Source organism: Hylobates moloch, unplaced genomic scaffold (assembly GCF_009828535.3).
Source record: "Hylobates moloch isolate HMO894 unplaced genomic scaffold, HMol_V3 SCAFFOLD_10, whole genome shotgun sequence".
NCBI classification, from domain to species: domain Eukaryota; kingdom Metazoa; phylum Chordata; class Mammalia; order Primates; family Hylobatidae; genus Hylobates; species Hylobates moloch.
Window position 1 is genome coordinate 37,011,492 of NW_026652285.1, and position 10,539 is coordinate 37,022,030.

Sequence of the window (10,539 nt, forward strand, 5' to 3'; positions counted from 1 at the left end):
CAGGCAGACATCAGGCCCCAGGTGGACACTGGACTCAAGGTGTACACCAGGCCTCAAATTGACAACCAGCCCCAGAAGTACACCAAAGCCCTAGGTGTACATCAGGCCCATGCTGAACTCCAGAGTCATGTGGACATCAGGCTGCAGGTAGACACTGTGCCTTAAGTAGATACGTAGGCTCCAGGTGGATATTAGACCCAAGGTACACACCCAGTCCCCATGTGATTGTCAGGCCCAGGTGAAAACTAAGGCCTTAGGTGAACATCAGGCCTTAATGGACACCCAGGTCCCAGGTTGATATCCAGATCCCAGGTGATCGCCAGGTCCCTGGTGGACACCAGGCCTTAGGTTAACAACGGGACCCAATAGGCCATCAGTCCACAGCTGGATACCAGTCCCCAGGGACATAAGGCCCCAAGTGAAACATAGGCCCAAGGTGGACACCAGGCCCCAGGTGGACACTCAGGCCTGAGGAGGACATCCATCCCCTGGTGAACATCAGGCACAGGTGTCCAAGCAGGCCCTGGGTGGACATAACTGTGTACAGGTATGGAATTGACCTGTGGGGAGGGTGAGCAGTCAGCTCACCCCTGTGGTGTCCTTAGTAAGTCTTATGGTGGGAAGGGGCCGAGAGGACGGAACCTTTAAGACGCACCTTCACTTCCTTGATGACAGACCCGAACAAAACTTAGAACTCTGGTAACCAGCCTCCCATATCCTAGAGCCAGCCCCGTAGCCAGCTCACTTGGTGGGAGATGTTCAGGAGAGCAAGATGTTCTCGACCCACATTTCAAGGGTCCTGCTTCAGGAATGGAAGGAGTGACAGCCTTTTCCAATGATGCCGGTGTAGGCTTATTGCTCACCCCAGACACCTCTGGCCATTTAGCCAAAGGCGCCCCCAGGTATCACAGGGCAGCCCAGGGCAGGCCCTACCAGGCCAGGTTTTACCAGTGATCCTATCTGGGCCACATCTGCACATTGTCCTTGTCTGGCTGGAGATTCTGGAACCCACCGAGGCACAGGCATATGGTGAAGGGGCCTGCAGTCTGGAAGACTTTGTGGGGGTGTTGTTTTTGGGCTGGAATTCCTTTAAATTCAGTGAGGTTGTTTCCACGTTTGGAAATTCCAGTGGAAAGTGACTGATGTTGATGACTCTCCTTTTTCAGCTCCTGCTCCGTATGCAGCAATACAGGAAATTCCAGTGCCAGCTGTTGAGCCAGTGCCAGCACCACGGGAAGAGCCCCCTCCAGGGACAGCGCTGGAACTAGAGGCAGCTCCAGAGTCTTCCTGCCCCTGCCCTGGTACAGTCAAGGACCAGCCCAGGGAGGAGCTGCCTGACATCATGGAAACTGCTGTGGCCACTGGCATAAGCCCTGGAGCTGAAAGCGTGTGTGGAGCTAGAGGTGACAGAGTTCAGGTGGTCAGCGGAGCCCCAGCCAGCTGCTCCCCGTCCTGGGCACAGTGGGAGCCATGGAGGCAGAGACCAGGGTGTGTAGCCTGGGCTTCTCTACCTCGCTGGAGGGAGGCTTCTCTCATTCAGCAGGGCTGCAGCCCTGTTGCTGCAGGACCTGTTCATTCTGCTGGTGCTGGGGGTGTATATATGCTGGCAGGAGGTGACTGAGAGCAGGAAAAGGGGCCTGCGAGGAGGGGTTCCAGCAGCTCCTCCTGCTCCCAGAGGCGGCCTCCTCCTCCAGGCATGGAGGTCTGCCCGCAACTGGGCATCTGGGCTGTTTGTCCCTAATCTGCTGCCCAGGACCGGCTCGTCTTAACAGGCGGGCAGGGGTTGAGGGGACCGGGGGCGGCTCCAAAGTGTACAGGAACCAAAACTTCCAAACTCAGCACTTGTGCCCAGGGGTGTCTATGCTGCCACCTGCCTTAGGATTTGTTCATAGTATTAGAATTACAAGTTTATAGCCTGGCGTGGTGGCGGGAGCCTGTAGTCCCAGCTCCTCGGGAGGCTGAGGCAGGAGAATGGCTTAAACCCAGGAGGCGGAGCTTGCAGTGAGCTGAGATGGCGCCACTGCACACCAGCCTGGGCGACAGAGTGAGACTGCGTCTCAAGAAAAAAAAAAAAAAAAAAGAATTACAAGTTTATACAATCATGTTTAAACAAAGTTTGAGTTTTTGAAGCTTCATGCTTTCTTTAACTCCTTAGTGTTAGATGGTGTTTTTGAGGCTATCCTGAAAATCTCTGATAGTTGTGTCTTTTTGCTGTGGTTGTTTATGTGATTGAATTACCATCAAATCAACTGTTACTGGAAACCTTTCAGATATGGCTTTTAGAAAACCCCGACCTACTTTTGCCAGCTTTGACTCTCCGGTTTATTGTGGAAAGAGGGATCATGTAGGTTCACTTCTCCGGCAGATCAATCACCTTTTGCCTTCAAGGATTTGGCATCAGAGTTTCCAAAAATTATGTGTACAAGCTGATATGCTGGTACTTTAGCTAATCCGGGTGCCAAAAACAGAATGCCACAGACTAGGTAGCATACAAAATTTATTTCTCATAGTTCTGGAGATGGTAAAATCCAAGGTGAAATGGTCAGCAGATTCTGTGTCTGCTGAGGGGTGGCTTCCTGATTCCTAGACAGACATGTTTTTACTGTGTCCTCACATGACAGAAGAAATGAAGGAGCTCTTTGTGGTCCCTTTGATAGGAGCACTGATCTCATTCATGAGGTCCCTAAACATATTTTTAAAAAGCTTCAACTTGATCCTTCTTCTCTCTAGAGCCACAAAAACTTTTCTCTTTTTTTCTTCTTAGCAAAACTCCTTCAAATAGATTATATTTGTTACTCATGGTGTCAAATATTTCTCCTCTTATATTTTCTTCTGTGTATACTGTTTCTAATGATTTACCAATAACTTCAAATTGTTAAATCCAGTGACATTGTTTTGTCTTTCATATCCCTTGACCTATAAATAGTTTTTGTTAGGGCCAATTACTTGTTTTCCCCTTTGACAAACCTGTGCTTCTAGGGCAAGGTCTTGCTCAATTTTCAGTGGCCCCTCTGGCTTCCTATGTATTCCTTACTTTTAAATATTATGATGTTCCAGAACTCAGCCTTCTAGCTCTTCTTTGCTTTATGGCTGTGAGTATGATAATGATCATCAAATTTATTTATCCACTTATATATATCTAGACTTATATACTCAACTGTCAATGTAACATGTCCCTTGTATATTTAATAAACATTTCAAACTTAACTATATAAAAACTAAACTCCAGATATTCTTCTCAACATGTGCTTTTCTCAACAGGCTTCTCCATTGTGATATAGGTAACTTCATTTTTTCCAGTTGCTCAGGCCAATGGCCTACAGTCAATCTTGCAACCTCCTTTGTAACATATTCACATTTGATACATCAGTAAATCTTGTTACTCTACATTTAAATTACATCTAGAATCTGAGCACTTTCCACTCCCAGACTGATACAAATTTGAACCAAGCTGCTATGGATTTTTGATTGTTTAATTGTTATAGCTAACTGATTGGACAACCTGTTTCTGTTTTACTCCTCCGTGAGTCTACTCTTAAAGTTGCAACTGGATAAATATGTATAATTTTAATTCAGATAATACCACTTGCATAATTCAGCATCCACCTAGAAGGCATAAACTGCATAGTAATTTAAATAAAAATAGTTTAAAATAAGTAATTATTTACTGTATCAGAAAGTTAGAGTAATGAAGAATTGGCAAATAAGAAGTACAAATGATTACCTATAGGAATAACAGATATAAAGACCAGCCACTGTTCCTACATCTGAGATAAAACACTCAGTGAAAATTGTGCCTCTGTCACCCCAGAACTGGGATACAATTTATTGGAAAGGGCATGTCCACGTCTAACTAGACGATGGAGAGTTGCTGAGATTAGAATGTTAAGTGAGGGTAGAAACAATGGTAAAACAACAATATAATGTAAAATTCCTAAATAGTGCCATTGGAGATAGTGAATAAGTGTGCAGATCTCTACTGTGATACCTCATTTCTTAAAAGGACAAGGTAATGTGGAAACAACTGTTCAGTAATGTTTCATGACACCAAATTGCAGTTCTTTGTTTAACTGTGTTAACTGAGCTGGCGTTAATTTCACTAAAATGATTTATTTTATGAAATCGCTCAACTGAGTAAATATATTGTTTATCAATGTCTTGTTTTGAAGACTCTGTCTAAATCTTTCCTGCTATTTTTGTTGGTTTTCATGAGTTTGTGATTTTTTTTTTATTTCCTGAAGAAAAATAAATAGGTAAATTGTGTTATTAGCAAAGATCTAAGCAAAAGACAAAAAATACAAATAAATATGTGTGATTCAATAGAATATAAATATGTGTGTGTGCGTATATCTGTATACAGACACATATCTGTGTGAATATATAGGTTGGTGCAAAAGTAATTGTGGTTTTTGTCATTAAAAGTAATGGAACTATTCATATACAGAAATATAGAACTATGCATACATACAAACTATGTATATGTGTATGTACAGAAATGTGTGTGTGTGTGTGTGTGTGTGTGTGTATATATATATATATATGGCCGGCTTTTATAATACTGATAATTTTAATAATAGATAGCATAATAAAACCCAATAGTCTTACTTAAAAGTTACAATTTCGCACAAATTTACATGTTAGCTTTTCCACTCAGTTTCTACCAACAAAAGTGCTGCGTACAACTGCATAATACAAATAAAACAAATGCACATATTATGACATTCAAATGTAGCAATAGATTCAAAGTAGCATCATGATATGATTTATTTATATTGGGCAAAAAAGAAAGATGCTACTTTCAAAGCTATTTGCAAAACAATTGTTTGTAATAAACAGTTCAATTTTAAGCGCCAAATTCACTTTTTAAATTGTGAAAAGGCTCATATATGGAAAACTATGCATTACTGAAGGTTACAACTATGAAAATAAATACCCAAAATCAAGTTTGTGTATTTTTCAGGTGATGGTCAGCATATAATATCTAATCCTTGAAATAAAAAAGTCATAACTGCATATAATATATCCTTGTATTGTATATATTAATATCTGTTTTAGATAAAGGTTCCATCAAATAGGATGTATATATTTATATATATTTGTGTAATGTAGATTTTAAAACAATCTAAGGTTTTTAGAATGGGTAAGATTCTAAATGTAAGCAATATTATCAGCCTATTGAAAACAAAAGCCTAAAATATAATTCAAAAATAGCCTATTTATAACATTTAACTGATATGACAAACAAGAAGTGTTATTTCAAAATATGTCTTAGATTGAAAATATTTTTTAAATATTTGAAGATAAAATTTAAAGAAATAATGGGGAATGAAAGACATATTATGAAATCCCGCATATAGTGGATACTTATTCCCCCAAATTTATGGTAAGCTATGACATTTTCTTCCAATTTTGCTTATAATTTTCTGTAGTTGCTCGCAATTCTCACCTAATTGTGTTTTGATAGATTTAGACAATTCAGTGTTATCTTTTAAAGAAGTAAAGTTGATACAGTTTAAATCTCAGATTTCCAATTTTCTGGCTCCTGCTTTCGGGATATCTCTTTTTCTTTCTGAAACCCATTTTTCTCAGCTCACAAAAAGAACATAGGTAGTAATATATCGTTTGCAGAGCTTTATAAAGGTAATATAGATACAGTTAATAAATTCACTTGTTGCATGATAAGCAATTGTGCCTATTACTAATTTAAAGGTAATTTAAATATGTAACATTTATATCTTTATGCAATGCATTTTATTTTAAACATAAAATTCAAGTTTGCAATTATTCTTGCTCAGAAATCTAAACTAGTGAAAGTCATGTACTCAAAATGCAACATATTGTTATAAAAACATCAAAAAAGACATGAATCTTGAAACATTATGGTGTATTTTCTCTTGGGTCATCAATCAGTAAGCTAATTAATAAATTCAAATTATTACCTTAACAGTTACGGAAACCAGCCACAAAGCTAAACTATTCTAGTAACTATCAGGCGATAGAATATTATAAGCTGTACCCAGGAGATGAGCTGCATAAAAGTATGCAGTGTGTGCATATTTTTTGTGATTTGTGAGAATACTTTTGTGAAATAAAATTTGTTTATATCTATATGAAGATAGTATTAACTAGATAAAACAATAAAATTTGGACATGTTCTACTTTTACCTTTATAAACTCACAAACCAAACACATAGCAATCAAATTGCTGACACCTGTAGAATACTTAATATGAACCAAGTCCTATTTTAAATTCCTTACCTACCTAAACTCACATACATTTTACCACAGACCAATGAGTTAGGTATATTAGCATGAGCATTTTGTAAATGAGAAAATTGAGTCAATGACAGTCTTAAGCAAATGGCCAAAGCTCACATAGCAGGTAAGTAGCACACACAGTGTCACACCAACGACGACCCTTACACCCACCATCATTCCCTATAACACAAGCAAAATGGTAAGTCCTGAAAGAAGTCCTATAATAAAATTTCCTCCTCATTTTCTATTACTTCCACTTCTTCTTTTTTTAAATTATTTTAATTCCTCAGGTTTTCAATTAAAGTCATGTCTAATGAGTTGACATTCAAATACTCTTACGTAACTCAATGTTAAATGAAAAAGCAGACACAATTACAATACTAAGTGATATCTTTAATGAATATATTTAAAAAGCAGTTTCATAATTCTATTAAGTTTAGTAATTATCTCTGAAAATACCCTTTATTCACTGTATGTTGTACCAGGGAGCAAAACCTGATAAACAGACAAATAAAATGAGGGTCTTATGGAAAACACTTCAGTATAACTTTGCAGTGAACCTAAAAATATCTTTTAGACTTATCATATTTCGATTTTCCCAACCACTACATCTCAAAGTCTTTTTAAATTAATATATTATTCATATAAGTATTAGTTATAATTCTGCAGAGTGTGGCCACTGCTTCTCCCATCCTCCTTTCCCAAGGACTGTGGGGATTGCTATAGGGCTGGTAGGTAGTTTACCATCCCTTCTATAGGCATAGATTTGGCACTGACATCACAGCTTCATAACCCCCACCACTGCCAGCTTCCCCTGCTTCTTATCCTAGATCCAGTCTGTTCTTGTTCATTGAGAATCCTGTGTTCCCACTTCAGTGACACCTGAATTGTTTTTTATTGTCTTCAAGGAGGTAAGGCCCCATTAAAGGATGAACTTGTAATAAATTGGAATTTCAAATAAACCTCGTGTACTTTTGTTTATAAAGAAAAAAATATTAGTTATAATTTAGATTATATATCATTTGGTCTATCATATTTAAATTGGAGGCAACTTACTATAACATATGGAGTGTGATTTAAATACTGGGTTAAAATATTGACTCTTGCCATTATTAGCTGTAAAACTGAGTGAGTCACAAGCTCTCTAAATCTCAATTTCCTAAGCTATAAAATTCAGATGATAGTAGTTCAATGTCATGAGGTTATTGGATATAATGTATAGGTAAGTGCTTTGTAATCTTTAAAATATGTAGATATTTATTATTATCTTATTGATATAATAATGTCTTGAATTCCATGCTGGGGATTACCTAACCAGTAAGAATATCTCATAAAGAAAGTTTTATGTTATTTATGGAGTTAGCTTGTGGAGTTACCTTCAATTTCTAGTTATAGATATCTGTTATCTAGTGCATTGTACTGTATTATATGCTTTATATAGATTATGCACCTTTTATTGTAATCATAAAAAATAAGAGGACTTTGTGCCAGAATGAAGTATTAATAACTGCTGTTTGCAACAAACTTTTCCAAAAATTGAATTTCTTTTTCTTCGAAAGTGAGCCTCTCCAAAAAGTAATTCTGAAGAACTTTATTCTTTAATTTGGAGGGAACTTGTAGGGATAGTTGTAGAAAACACAACTAAATGTCTACGCTGCCTAAATGTTGTAACTACTTAAATATTAACTTCTGGATGACAGTTAATATATAAAATCAACAGTCAATTTATCAAAAATCAGAATTTTGCATTTGTATGTACATAAAAGCAGGTTTTAATCATAAAGCTTCTCACAATATGTTTTTATTATCATGCTCACAACAGAGATACACATTAAATATCAACCATCAGCTGCAAATATAAATTATCCAATTGCTTTGGAAGCCTTCAAGTAAATTACAATTTTGTCATTCAATATTTCTCTTTAGATTGTAATAAATGTTAATAATAATAAGGCTTACGTAGGAAAACAAGTATCAGACAGAGCTCATGTCCCTGGAGAAAATGATGGAGCATTCCTGTACACTAGTGATAGAAATTTTATTTGTGGGGATGCTCATTTGACAAGTCTGAAGAAGAAACTATTGTTTCAATATTTATATCTCTATTTTTCCACATCTAATTTAATGACCCATTTAACATGCTTATAATTCCTGAGATAATATTAGAAATGTGTTTCATAATTATGTCTCAATTCTTACATGGTATTTAAATTCTAGGGCATTACATATTACTGATCTACCTAGGTAATAACTTGAGACTTAACTCCTTATTGATTAAGATTCACTAATGCTGAAGGTTTAGGTAGCTTATTAAAGTGAAACTTTTTCATTTGGTCAAAGTGTGAAGTTGTCAGTGAATGAACTCTGTGCTGTGTAAACAAAATGGTCATAAAAATACCAATAAACGCTAGAGACACAGAATTGCCTCTGAATTTAAGTCCTTTTCTAGAACACATTATTATCAGATAACTACATTTCACAATTCTCTTCAGATATCACTTATACTTTTTTAATCTAAAATACCTGAGCTAGCATTACCTCCTTGACCCAGAAGCCCATCAAAAGGCAGTCTTGGTTGTAATGATATCATCCTCATTTCATATTTGCTTTTGGAAGACAAGAGTCAATTAAACTTCCTCATTGCTCTAAGAAGTATCAGATTTGGCAGCGGTATTACTTATGCTCTAGCAAAACACAAGGAGGTATTATTCTTTGCCATCCAATATTGATACAATTTTTAAAATTATAAATGTGTTATCAATAAAATACTTTCATAAAATTACAGTTCTATTCATGAATCTCTGTTTAATCTTTCTTCAAAACATGAACTTCACACAATCCACTAGGGGCTATCTTAGAATTAAAAATGTTTACTTTAGAAGGGCTGCTTTAAAATGGTCCTCTAAAACCAGGCTATAATATTATTCAACAATAATGAGTTTACCTAAATCTACATTGAAAATTTTAGCAGAGCCTGCTTCCGTGTATTTACACATTTCTTTTTTATCAGAAAATAGAAATCTGAATTAATTAAGCTGTAATGAATGACAAAGTATTATAATACAGAAAACCACAAAGCAGACACTGATTACTTTGGGGGACAAGACTCAGAAAGGGATTTTCTTCAATTGGCCATGACATCTGTTAATGGTCTCATAAAACATAGCCTGAAATGTTTTGTGTTTTTTAGAGGATTAAGGTCTTTTGGTTTATTATACTCATGGTCAAGCTTTCTCAAAAATTATTCATATTTTGAATTATGTTATTTCTGTTAAGAAGGGTAAATGCTGAGTGTGAAAATAAGGAGAAAAAAAGACCAGTAGTATCCAGGGATCTTCTCTTTTGTCGATTATTGTACTTGCTATCTTTTCTCTTTCTTTCAATATGCATTACATTGCTACTTCTTTGAAATCTCTTAATCTTTTCTATACAAGTTTAATGATGTAGTTATCCTATGTCGACTAAAATTTCCCTTTGGATTTCACTACTGAGAGCCATTTTGTATTTTTACAACTTATATCCTTCAAAAAAAAAAGAAGCAGATTTCAGCTGCCACAGAGACAGTCTGAGGGCAAGATCAAGCTGGGCATTGCTAAGGAGGAGGCTGTGCAAAGACCTTAAGATATCTCTATTTGGGTATTTCAAATAGAATATCATTTTTACCCATATATTTTTTGTTTACAGTGAGTTTCATAGCTACTCATCCAACCCTGGGTTATCTCTGAGAAGACAGTGCAGGATGATATCTCCTTTAGAATTGGAAAGTTGCTGTGAGAGATTTCACATACTGGTGAGGGTTACTTTCCCATTATATCGATGTGGAAAGGACTTTCAGTGGAAGGGTGGGGAGTAGAAACTTCTTTGAAAACTTAATGTTTCAGTTGAGTTACGGTCATGGTTTATAAGGACTTCCTATATTTACAAAGAGATAGAGACATATATACATTATGAAGAATTGGCTCGAAGAATTGGCTCAAAGAATTATGAAGACTGAGACACTCCCTGCTTTATTGTCTGAAAACTGAAGACCCAGGAAAGCTATTGGTGTTATTCTGTCACATCTGAAGGCTTGAAAACTAGGGGAGCTGATGTTGTAAATCCTACCTAGTCTAAGAGCAGAAGAAGAGATAAGTTGTCCCAGTATATCAGTGAACCAGGAAAAACAGAAGGGCAAATTTCTTCTTCCCCAACTTTTGTTCCATCCTGGCCCTTGATGGATTGGAAGGTGTCCATCCACATTCAGAAAAGCAACCTGCTTCACTGAGTTCACTGATTCAAATG

At 36.9% G+C, this 10,539-nt stretch overlaps 1 pseudogene; it reads left to right on the top strand.

Annotated features, from left to right (window-relative positions):
- Positions 1–549: 549 nt before the first annotated feature.
- LOC116475395 (uncharacterized protein C2orf27A-like) lies at positions 550–1,741 on the top strand (annotated as a pseudogene).
- Positions 1,742–10,539: the final 8,798 nt, after the last annotated feature.